Source organism: Chlorocebus sabaeus, chromosome 9 (assembly GCF_047675955.1).
Source record: "Chlorocebus sabaeus isolate Y175 chromosome 9, mChlSab1.0.hap1, whole genome shotgun sequence".
Taxonomy (NCBI): Eukaryota; Metazoa; Chordata; class Mammalia; order Primates; family Cercopithecidae; genus Chlorocebus; species Chlorocebus sabaeus.
The window spans coordinates 1,187,085-1,199,241 of NC_132912.1; positions in this window are offsets into that span (position 1 = coordinate 1,187,085).

Sequence of the window (12,157 nt, forward strand, 5' to 3'; positions counted from 1 at the left end):
ATCTGGGACAGCCCAGGGAGCATCACTGAAAGAATTGGCCTGGAATGGAAGCCCCACAGCTCACCTTGGGGGAGCAGGGGGAGGATAGGGGTGAGGAGGGAGAGGACCAGGGAGAGCAGGGGGAGGACTGAGGGTGCAGGAAGAACACTGGGGGTGCACAGGAGAGCAGGGTGCAAGGAAGACAGTGGGGATGGCGGGTCCCGGGAGAGGGGAGGAGGGGGGGCAGGCCACCGGCCACCCTGACTTCAGCCAGGAGACCCATTTCAGAGGCTCAGAGGGTCCTGAGTTTGTGGAGATTATGCAGCCACAGTGGGAAGCCCATACCCGTGCTGGATGTGCAGATTGAGGGGGCTCCTGGGGGACTGCGTTCCTCTCCCCAGGGGCCATGGGACAGCAGCTGCTTGTCTCACAGGTATTTATTGGGGTTTTCACGACCTGCCAGGACTTTGCTGCCCATGTCATACATTTCATGTAACCTGTAGGTGTACAGGCCTCATTTTCAGACAAAGATGAACTAACATCAGAAAGTGTCTTGTTGGAGGTCACGGCTGGAGCCGGTTGGTCAGGCTCAGACTCAGGTTGGCTTCCCTCCGTGTGATGAATGGCTCCCGTATCACCTTTCCCTGACTATCAGGAGCTCCCAAAGGCCAAGGATGGGATGGCCGCCTGGACAATTCAGACCTAAGGAAGGGCTCCTGGCCTCTTCCCCGAGAGCCTCCAAGCTGACCACTCTCTTCCTGGTCAGCAGCTCATGACCCCCGGTGGCTTCCTTGAGCTGGGACTTGACTGAAACCCCTGGGACTGGCCCTCCAGCCGCCCTGACCTCAGGGAGTCGAGGTGCTCACTGGGCCAGTGCTCAGGAGGCTCCGTGCCAGCTGGAACGCCAGGAAACCCTCTCTCTGAAGCTTTGACCCAGGTAGGAGCCTGGAGAGGTGACATCCTGGCAGGCCTCTCCTGCAAACCCCAGAATCAGAAGTGGCCACACCAGGTCCAGTGCCCATGGCAGCAGTGGGAGCCATTTCCAGGGGAAGCTTTGGGGGTTATCTCCACTGTAATTGTCCTTCAAGTCTTAAAAAGACCCCTGAGTAGGAGAGAAAAAGTATCTTCAAAGAAAACTCCCTTCATCTTAAAGAAAGTGAAACGTCTGTGCCAGCCTTGTGCTCATCGCATTGCAGTAGAATTTTAGGCTCCGTCACTCTTGTGACTTCATTCGATTGGCATCGATATTTTGAAAATAATGATTTTTCCTAATTGTAAATGTAAAATGTATTAATTATAGAAACGTCATCCACAAGCCTCTCACTCAGAGAGAGGCACCGATAACTGTTTCTTTCCATGAAGTACATTCCACTGTCCTGTTTTCCCACCGCACCGTGAGGCCTGACGCTTTCCTCTGTCATGAACGGCTCTGATACAACGTGAAATGGAATTCCATCTCAGACAAGCACCGTGATCACTCACCCCTCACTCCTCAATGCCTGTGCGTCATCGAGCACCTCACCTGTGCTGTGTATTTCTCTTTAGGGTCACAAAGTAATTGCTCTGTAATCTCTGTGGGCAAGGAGATTTCTCCCGAGTTTGATTGGTTTTTCTGTTTTCTTAGGATAGAAATTTCTTTCTTTTTTTTTTTTTTTTGAGACGGAGTCTCCCTCTGTCGCCCAGGCTGCAGTGCAGTGGCCGGATCTCAGCTCACTGGAAGCTCCGCCTCCCGGGTTTACGCCATTCTCCTGCCTCAGCCTCCCGAGACTACAGGCTCCCGCCACCTCGCCCGGCTAGTTTTTTGTATTTTTTTTTAGTAGAGATGGGGTTTCACCTTGTTAGCCAGGATGGTCTCGATCTCCTGACCTCGTGATCCGCCCGTCTCGGCCTCCCAAAGTGCTGGGATTACAGGCTTGAGCCACCGCGCCCGGCCAGGATAGAAATTTCTCTGGCAGTCATTGGACTATTGAAAACACAAATAAGTCTCACTTCATACACTAGAAAACTTCATAATATAAGGTTTATGTTTGCCATGAGAGGAAACAAAATGTCTTAAATGCGTTCACACGTCCTAAGAACAATGGCATGAAACAGTCAAGGAAAAGTTCCTTCCGATAGTAAAAAAATTCACCCCCTTATTAAACCAACGATGAAGTTGCACCAGATTAGGGTTTAGTTCCGAAACTCTGTGCTTTTAGATATTTGGTCCGTTAGGATTTCCTGGTGGGAGACACACGCACCTAAGTCTCTTGTTGGTGGGGCTCCGGTTCCCTGGCCGAGACCACGTGTGTGTCTTCAGGCAGATGCATCCTCTGCAGGTGTCTGATGACCACAGTGAGGTGGGTGTGTTGATAATAATCTACTGTCATAGACACCTTACCTCATTACGCTGAACCAGGAAGGGCACAATTGATATTCTCAGGTTTTTTAATCCCTTAAGAAGAAAAGATAATTAAAAAACTCTTTTTACTCAAGAAGCATACGATAGAATCTGATCATACAAACAAAGGGTATTCCCACTGATTTGAAAATTACAGGTTGAATCCCTGAGACAAATATCTTCCCTGCTTTCAGGTAAATCACTGTCTATAGGTGAGATAACCATGTATAAAATTACATCAAATTGTGTTGTGGTGTGTTTTGATCTCCTTTATCCACACCACTATCAGTGAAGAGTTATTGACATGATATTAGCTAATCATAACAACCATTATTTATTAGTGACTATTATATATCAGACATTTTACACACTTTATTTCTAGTTTTCCAGAAACCCTGCATGGGAGCTGCTCTATTTTTTTTCGAGAAGAAGTTTCTCTCTTGTTGCAGTAAGGGCTATAGTAAAATGGCACGATCTCGGCTCACTGCAACCTCCGCCTCCTAGGTTCAAGTGATTCTCCTGCCTCAGCCTCCCAAGTAGCTGGGATTACAGATGCCACCACACCTGACTAATTTTGTAATTTTAGTGGAGACAGGGTTGCACCATGTTGGCCAGGCTGGTCTCGAACTCCCAACCTCAGGTGATCCGCCCACCTCGGCCTCCCAAAGTTCTGGGATTACAGGCGTGAGCCACAGCACCCAGCCTGAGCTGCTGCTATTCTTATGTGATAGATGGGAAAGCACATTGGAGGCACTGGTTGGTTAGGTGGTGGGGCCAGGCCGCACATCCAGGCTGAATTTTCTCCACGTGGCTGTGGGAATCCCACTGCCTGCAGCGCCTCCCAGAGGATCACACACACTGTCCAGGCGCTAGTAAGTGCTTTTAGGTACAGCTTTCTGTGTTCTGTCTCCGTATGGCCAAATTAAGCATTCAGTTTTAATTAAACTAATAAGAGGTGTCATTGGATGTGGTTAGAAAAGTGTGACATGTTCTGACACCTAGCGGTTTTAAGTATTTTCATCTGCTACGTGGCTTACGTGTGCCATGATGGCAGGACCCAGTGAGTTCGGTTCCCGCTGGGCACAGGGCTGGCTCTCAGGGTCCCAGCGGGGGTGGAGGTGTGCACAGGTGGCCTTGGCATGTCCTCAGCCTTCCCTGTGGGCTGTGGGCTGTGGACTGCAGGCTGGGCTGTGCCTGTATCTGGGCAGCTTACCCAGGGCTCCCTGGTATGACTTCCTTTGATGCCCGTAGCAGCCCTGTGGGGCGGCTGGAGGTAAAGTTTGTGTTGCAGGAGGAACTGATGCACCTTCCTTTCCTTTTGGCTTTGTAGTGCTTTCTTCATTCATTCATGAGCCCTCAAAATAGAATTTGAGGGCTTACTTTTTACTAGGTAAATCACAACATCTCCTAGCTCGGAAGGGCTGGGACAGCAGGGGAAAGAAAGTTGTGGAGATTGGAGTCTGAGTGACCCACGGTGGGGCACAGGGAGAGGCGGTCCCTGGACGCAGCTGGGCAGCCCTTCGTGCCTGGCCAGGCCCCACAGTGGCCACCCCATGCCCCTGCCAGTGCCTTCACCACCACAGCCCCATGCCCTGCTGTACTCCCAGCACGACCTCGGCAGGTTGAGTGAGCACGTGAGTGGGAAGAAGGGGCTTCCAAGACCATCCACATCCCACAACTCCGGGGACGTGTCCGAGGTTTCCATGGGGGAGTCATGTTTTCTTGTGTTGTCTAAGCCACTGCTGTTCCATTGTCTGCTAAAGCAGCTGAAATGGTTTCCCAAACAGAGTGAAAGAACACTTGTGCTTTGCTGAGGAATTCCTGCCCCTCCTACACTCCCCCCACCCCCGATGACACCTGGAATTGAGCGGGGGCCCTGGAGCCGCCCCTTGGCTGGTCAGGGTGGGCTGTTGATTGCCCGTAAGCAGCCACGCCCCTGTCCTTGGCCTCTGAGCTGTGCGAGGACGGCTTACACCAGCAATGCCGAGATTGGCTCGGGGAGTCCAAGTGCACATTCTATTTTGGAGAATTCTATCCACCGAAATTTACTGGCTTATACAAGAAGCCATGATCTTTGCTTTCTTTTATTTAACGATACATGATGTCCACGTGAACTAGGCAGCTTCCGGCGGCTCCAGAAGAGAGCAGTGGTGTTTGGATCTTCTGTTTCATCCTGAGCTGGCAGCAAGGGGCTCCCAGGAGGAGTGAAGTTTGACACCCCCACTCCTCCCCCAGAGGCCAAGCTCGCCCCTTCCCCAAAAGTGCAGAGCCCTGAGGTCTCTCACCTCACGACACTCCTAGGTGGCAGGCACCACTGGGGCTGCCATCATCCACAGATGAACTAGCAAGCTGGAGGGAGTCTAATGCTTTTCTGAAATGACAGCCAGAAAGTGGCAGGGCTGTTTCGTTCCAAAGCCCTCTCCCCTCACTCCACACAGAGCTGGCTGCACACGGGGCTTGGAGTTCCAGGAGACAGGGAGGAGGCACTAATGTCTTCACTTGCAAAAAACTCATGCTCAGCATAGAAGTCTTAACATGGGAAGCCAGCAGGCATGGCGAGGTGGTGTGTGGCCTCATGCACATCTGTGTGGCGTAGGGGACACCGTTTGGGGGCATCTCCAAGAAAAATGAGCAGGGCCAGGGCTGATGGAGGCCGGGATCAGGAGGGCCCTGGAGGGATGGGCAAGCACATGCGAGTGGTGATCAAGCCGCCTTCAGGAAGCCGTGAGAAGGGTTCAGGGAAGCTGATGAAAGGCCCAGATCTGGGCATCACCAGTGCATGGAGGGCTGAGTGGGCAGGAGAGGCCTGAAGAGCAAAGAGCACTCAGAGCCTGGAGAGCAACCGGCCCAGGGGATGTCCAAGAGGCTGGCACAGAGGGGGCTGGTACCCGAGCCTGATCACACAGCTCCTGCCTCTGCTCCCTTCTGAGGCTCTCGTGTGCTAAATCTAGCACACACACACATATGCACACACACGTACACATGCATGCATATGAAACACACGGCACACACATGCACATGCATACACACAATACACATGCACACAATGCACACATGCACACGTGCACACAGCACACACAAACATGCATACATACAATACATGTGCACACAGCACACACATGCAGAGCAATGTCCATGAGTGCAAAGCACACACATGCACACACATGTCCAATGTACACACAGCATATGCTCACACACATGCATACACATGCACACAATGCAACACATGCACATGTGTACACACTCCCCACAGAGTTCTGACTGGAAATGCTCAGGCAGGAGCAGCATTGGAAAGAGGCCCCTGGTGGGTGTGGAGACGGGACATAACCCACACTAGCCCAGGACACCATCAACTCCTCTACCCCAGGCTATTGCCCTCGGAAGAGCAGTGGCCCCCTCCCCATGGGATCCCTCACGTCCTCCTCCTCCCCTCTGTCTGAGACCCACCAGCCCACCCTTGCATCTGGGGTTTCTTCCCTTTCCTCTCACTTGGAGCCATGCACTGTCCCCCTGCCCAGACATCCGTGTCCACACTGCTCACCACCCCACCAGTGGTGAGAGCTTACCTGGGATCTTCCCTTTGCAAGAAAGAAGAGAAGGGATAAATACTTATTTTTCCTTCTCAGGGACAGTAATAATGGTCATTTTCTTTTCCTTTTCTTCTTAAACATCTCATTATGGAAATGTTCAAACACCTGCAAAGTAGAACAGAATGAGCCCCAATGCTGTCATCTCTGGGCTGTCTCTTTTGATCTGGTCCCCGCCCGCCCTCCTACGTCCCATGCTGATTCCTTTGAGGCAAACATCAGATGACATCTGGGCATTGGATTCTGAAACGTGAGTGTGAAGGAGACGGGGCGTGTGGTTGCTAAGTCTGCTCAGAAATCGTAGCCTTCGGGGAACCGATCACTATTTTGAAATGTCAGAACATGCGGACAGGGAAGAACTTAGTCGAAGTTTTGCTGTGACGAGGGCGCGTCCTCAGGAAAGAGGCTTGTGCGGCATCATCCTCAGCTTCTCATGAGGTGGCGTTGGTCGCGCGGTTCTTGGTTATTCCATAAAATCTTAGGGTCTTGTGACGTGTTGGTTGTTTTTTCATGTGTATGACTAAGCCTAGCACGCCAGGCCCCTGGGACGCCGATTTACAGGCTGTGTCCTCTCAGTGACAGCGCCCAGCTCCCGTTTCCTCCATCCTGCAGTAAGAGCTGTTAACATCACAGAGCTCACTGCGTGCAGCGGCAGAGGGAGCGGCTCCCCTCCCGCCTCTCGGGCTCTCCTCGCCTGTTTTCTGCACCAGAGAGTGAGCAACGGGGCGGCCTGGCCTTGTCCTCTCGTTCCCTCAGCCGCTGGCACAGTGCCTCGTAGGCAGTAGGTGCTTAACAGATGTTCAACTAAACTCCTTTCAAGCTACGTAAAGTACCCGTATTTGGCTTTATGGAACTGCATGAGCGATTATAGATGTTCAACTAAACTCCTTTCAAGCTACATAAAGTACCCGTATTTGTCTTCGTGAAACTGCAGGAACAATTTGGCTCGTGCTGGTTGAGTGAGAAAAAGCAGCTCCCGGGCCCTCTGGTGATCAGCTTCAGCCTTGGGTGTGTCTGCGCCTCCCTCTCCCGCCTGCCCCCACACCTATGAGACCGTAGGTCATGCTTGGCCAGGCCTGGCAGGGAATTTCTGAATCTACTTTGCATTCTTTTGAAGAAATGATCTGGTGTGGAGTTGGCTGTCGAGGGAAGCCAGGAGGTTTGTGTGCGATGCTGGGGGGATCGGGAGGGCCGGGTAGTCCCAGGGTGATGTGGGGCCCTGAGTCCCAGGCCCTGAGCCCATGGGCACGAGGGGCAGGTTGACTGGGAGCAGTTGTATTGCACCAGATCCTGCGACTCTTAGATGCCAACGTGTCCTCGTGCCCTGTTTAATTCCTCCTCCATCAGAGCCTCCTGAGTAGCTGAGACCACAGGCATGCTACCACCACACCTGGTTAATTTTTGTATTTTTGTTTTGTGGAGACGGGATCTTGCTATGTTGCCCAGGCTGGCCTCAAACTCCTGGCCTCAAGTGATCCTCCCACCTTGGCCACCCAAAGTGTTGGGATTGCAGGTGAGAGCCGCCACCCCAGGCCCTGATATTTTTTGATATTGACTAAATACTGAAAGGATAAAAAGCTCCTACTGAGTTGACCATGAGGCTGTCTCCTTCACTGTCCAGAGAGGAGTGCTGGGGCCCGCAATGCTCAGAGGCAGTGGATGAGGATGTGGACAGTCACTTTCCCTGTGCTTGACTTCTCACACAACCATCTCATACCTCAGAGCTGTGGGCTCGTGGTCTATGGAGGGGCCATGTCCTCAGGACAGAGCTGTGGGCTCGTGGTCTATGGAGGGGCCACGTACTCGGGGTAGAGCTGTGGGCTCGTGGTCTATGAAGGGGCCACGTGCTCAGGACAGAGCTGTGGGCTCGTGGTCTATGGAGGGGCCACATCCTCAGGGCAGAGATGGGGTATGTGGTCTATGGAGGGGCCGCATCCTCAGGAAAGAACTGTGTGCATGTGGTCTATGGAGGGGCCACATCCTCAGGGCAGAGCTGTGTGCTTGTGGTCCTCTCCCTACCACTCTGTTCTCCAGCCCCCTGATTCCACACGGCATCCCCTTCCCATCACTCCATACCAAGCCCAAATGTTCCATCCATGAAGATTCATGAGGTCGTTTCCTTTGGAGCGTGAGGCACATTCTCCTGTGGTCCTGACCTCTGAGCAGTGGGAACACCTTTCCATGTGGAGGTTCTCAGCGACCTCGGTTTTGGGTTTCGTCAAGCCATGTGTAACCCTCAGGCCAGCCAATGGAGGCTGCTCTGGGGTCCTCTGTGTTTGTGCTGTTGATTGTCCTTGGTCTCCTCCCAGCTTTGTCTCTGTTGATTAAAGGCTTTCTTTTGGGAAAGCTGGCCCTCTAAGGGCAGTGGCTTCCTGAAACCCTCCAGGGAGAGTGCATTTCTGTCATCGAGTTTAACTCAACTAACGGAACCGGATTTAATAGATTTAAAGCGGATGAAGGTGTGTCAGTCACAGAGCGGTGTGTCAATCACAGAGCATAAGGACCACTGCTGTGGCCACTTTGTCCTTTAACCCCGTGCACACCTATCAGATTTTGAGAATCAGAGTAGATGGCGGTTACTTTCTGTGGGAACATGCGCTTAGCTGAAACCCCTTACTAAGATGATCTGTCATCAGCTTCAGGTTTCATGCTTTAAAAATATTCTCAACAAGAGAGAAAAATAACATAGGAGACTTGGCTGTCTGGGGTGAGGGCAGGCTTGAGGAAAGACGGGCAGATGTGTGGAGCTGTTATGTTTGGAGGGGTTACCAAGAAGCAGACCCCCCATTGCCAAGAATGAGGGCCTTTTCAGGCAGGAGGGGCTCCTCTGTGAGTGACAGCGAGGACCAACCCCAGGAGCCACTTCTGGGGCCCACGAAGAGATGAGGCTGGAAACCTTTCTGTCCCTGGGCCATGAAACCATCCCTCCCGACATTCTGATTCTCCATGTTCAGTGGCTCTGGCCAGGGACCACTGACCCACCTTGCAACTCTGACACCTTTGAGGTTCGTCTTGAACCCTCTTTACACCTGCAGTTCTTTTTCATTCTCTGCCCATAACCTTGACCCTTGTTTTACTGTCTATGGGATAATTTATCATAAGGCCCAAGAAATGAGATGGTCTTTAGGGGGCTGACATCCCACCCGGAGGAACAGCCCGCACCTGCGGATGAGGGGGAGGCATCAGAATCTCCTGGGGTGTTTTCAGAGCCCCCCCACCTCCACCTCTGCCTCCACCTGAGGCCCCCCACATCCTCCCTTGAGTGGAGAATCACTGTGGTTAACGTGAAACACATAGACAAAAAAAAAAAAAAAAAAAAAAAGGCAGGCACCCACAGCTTGGCCTGAGGGCGGTAGGGTGGGACTGGAGACACGAGGTGGATGAGAGCAACACCTCCAAATGCAGGCCCACGGCCTGGCCTGAAGGGCGGTAGGGTGGGACTGGAGACGCGGGGTGGGTGAGAGCAACACCAAACAAGACGTCTTATCCCAGCCCCTCCGGCTGCAGCGTTGGAGCCCTGTGCTCAGCATGGCTGTAAGTTTAGTCTATTTCCTGGGTGACAGTGAGAAATTAAAGTCTCTTCAGCCAGCACAGGGATGTCCCTTTCTGGGCCTGCCGTGCCCACAGTTAAGTCCCTGGAAAGCAGCCAAATGTGTCACGGAGAAAACACTCTACTGGATTCTGGGGCGCTCAGTCCACACAGACTGACGTGGAGCTGCGGTGCAAACCCCTGAGATGTTTAGGAATCCCTTCCACCCCAGTTCCCACCTGGCTTAGTATTCTACAGGAAATTACCAGCCACACCCATGCTCCGTGTATTATGGCAAATCTGGGAGAGGACTCAGAACATCTCAAATTTCATAACCCTTCAACCCCTCAAGCCTCCATCGGCAGCCCTGGGAAGTAGGAGGCTAAGGCTGCGTTCACACACTGGTGAGAAAACCAAGGCGCAAAGTCACGCAGGCAGTGATTAGTTCATTTTATGCAGTTAATGAGAAGCGGGCTTAAGGCTTGAAGGGAGCTCTTTTCACTTCCTGCCCTGTGCTATTAGAACAAGTTCATTTACAGTAAATCTGTAAGGCTAATGTCGGGCTAGTAACTGCTGCTCAGGCAGAGGCCACTAATTGATGTAACTGTTACAAAAAGGAGAAGGTTTTGTTTGTTTGTTTTGAGATGGAGTTTCACTCTGTCACCAGGCTGGAGTGCAGAGGCCGGATCTCGGCTCACTGCAACCTCTGCCTCCTGGGTTCAAACGATTCCTCTGCCTCAGCCTCGAGTAGCTGGGATTACAGGTGCATGCCACCGCACCAGGCTAATTTTTTGTATTTTAGTATAGATTGGTTTCACCATGTTGGTCAGGCTGGTCTCGATCTCCTGACCTTGTGATCCGCCTGCCTCTACCTCCCAAAGTGCTGGGATTCCAGGCGTGAGCCACCACGCCCAGCCAGGAAAAGGTTTTAGAGCCAATTGTGTCCCTTCTTTGGGGTGGGTGGACACGTTATATAGTCTTGAGACCCCCCCAGAACTTAGCTTGATGAAAAAGGCCCAACAACCCAGGAAAGAACAATTTTACTTAATATTTTTATTCACTTAACAGAAACATTCACTTATCAGATATCACTGAAGTGCAATTTACAGAACTTAAAGGCAAATTAACATATGTAAATTCATATTTTAAGGTTTTGGATTTTTTTTTTACAAATATTACAAATGTACATCCATTGATACAATATTGCCATTCAATCATGCTTTTTTATGTACATACCTTCAATTAGAATTACTATGTATTAAGTTCATTTTGCTTACAAAATGCTGAAAACTAACGGGGTGCGCTGGGAGAGACTTTTTTTACCGATGCATAAACTGCAGAGAGATAGAAATCTCGGGCCTGTGTGAAAAGAGGCCCTGGGACCCAGGTGATCTCACCTTGGTGTTTAGGGCTTGCTCATCCCTCCAACCTCGGCTTTAGGATGATGAGTTGGGAAATAAAGTGTTCCTCTCACCAGGGTTCGATCTGCCTACGGTTCCCGCAGGGGCGATATTGTTTCGTGCGCATCTCTAGAGGTCGGCGCGGTGGCTCATGCCTGTAATCCCAGCTCTCTGGGAGGCCGAGGTGGGCAGATCGCTCGAGGCCAGGAGTTCGAGACCAGCCTGGGCAACATGGCGAGACCCCATCTCTACCAAAAATACAAAAATTAGCCAGTCTCATAAGCCGGTCTCAAAAAAGTAAACAGATCTCTAGAGATGTGGCCACTAGTGTTCCTTCTCGTGGGAGGTCAGATCACGTGGACACATTTAGGACAGTCCAAAAATGACTACAGTGACTCCCTGTGCACAAAGCGTCAGGAACCCAGCAGGGCTTCCCTAGCCTTGAGCATGAACCTGCTGCCTAGGAACCCAGCGAGGCTCCCCCAGCCCCAGCATGAACCTGCCACATAGGAACCCAATGGGGCTCCCCCAGCCCTAGCATGAACCTGCTGCGTGGATCCCTCGGTGGGGATGGTGCCTAAGACGGCCTCCTCCTGGGTGGGGGCCATGGCAGCAGAACAAAGCAACCAGGAGCTTTGGGACAGGGACTTACAAGACAGCAAGAAAGGGAAGAGGCAGGGAGGAGAGAAAGGGGCAAGAAGGGAAGTGAAGTGGCTGAGGGGAGAGTGAGCAGAAGGTGGTGCCAGCCGCCTCTCAGGCTTCCCTGAAATGGCCTGAGAAGGAAGCTCCCTCTGTCTTCACCACATCTCTGGTCCCCTGTGGCCTCTGCTCCTGCCTCCTCACTTCCCCACCATCCTTCCTTCACTTTCTCAGATTCGAAACTTGGGAGAAGTTTGACAGGAGCCACCAGCAGCCCAGTGTTGCCGGAAACAGCCCTGCTCATGCAGTGGTGAGGCCCGTGCCGCATCCTCCAGCCGCCTGCCTAGCCCCACGCGGTGGCAAAATACCAAAAGACCCTAAAATACCAGCGAGACGGGGTTGGTCTGTCCCTGCTAAGAGCTGCCTGGGGGTGCTACGGCCTTGCCTGCAACACAGAGCTTCTAAATTTCCACCTCCAACCGCGAACTCTGCAAAAACTGCAGACGAAGACAGGCTTTGGAGGTGTGTGGGACGGCGGCCTCCTGATATGGACTAGGGGCCTCTGCAGCCTCCCTGAGGGCCGTGGGAAGCCCACAGAGCCTCGCCGGGTTCTGTCGGGCGTTACAAGAGGCGGCCTCAGCGA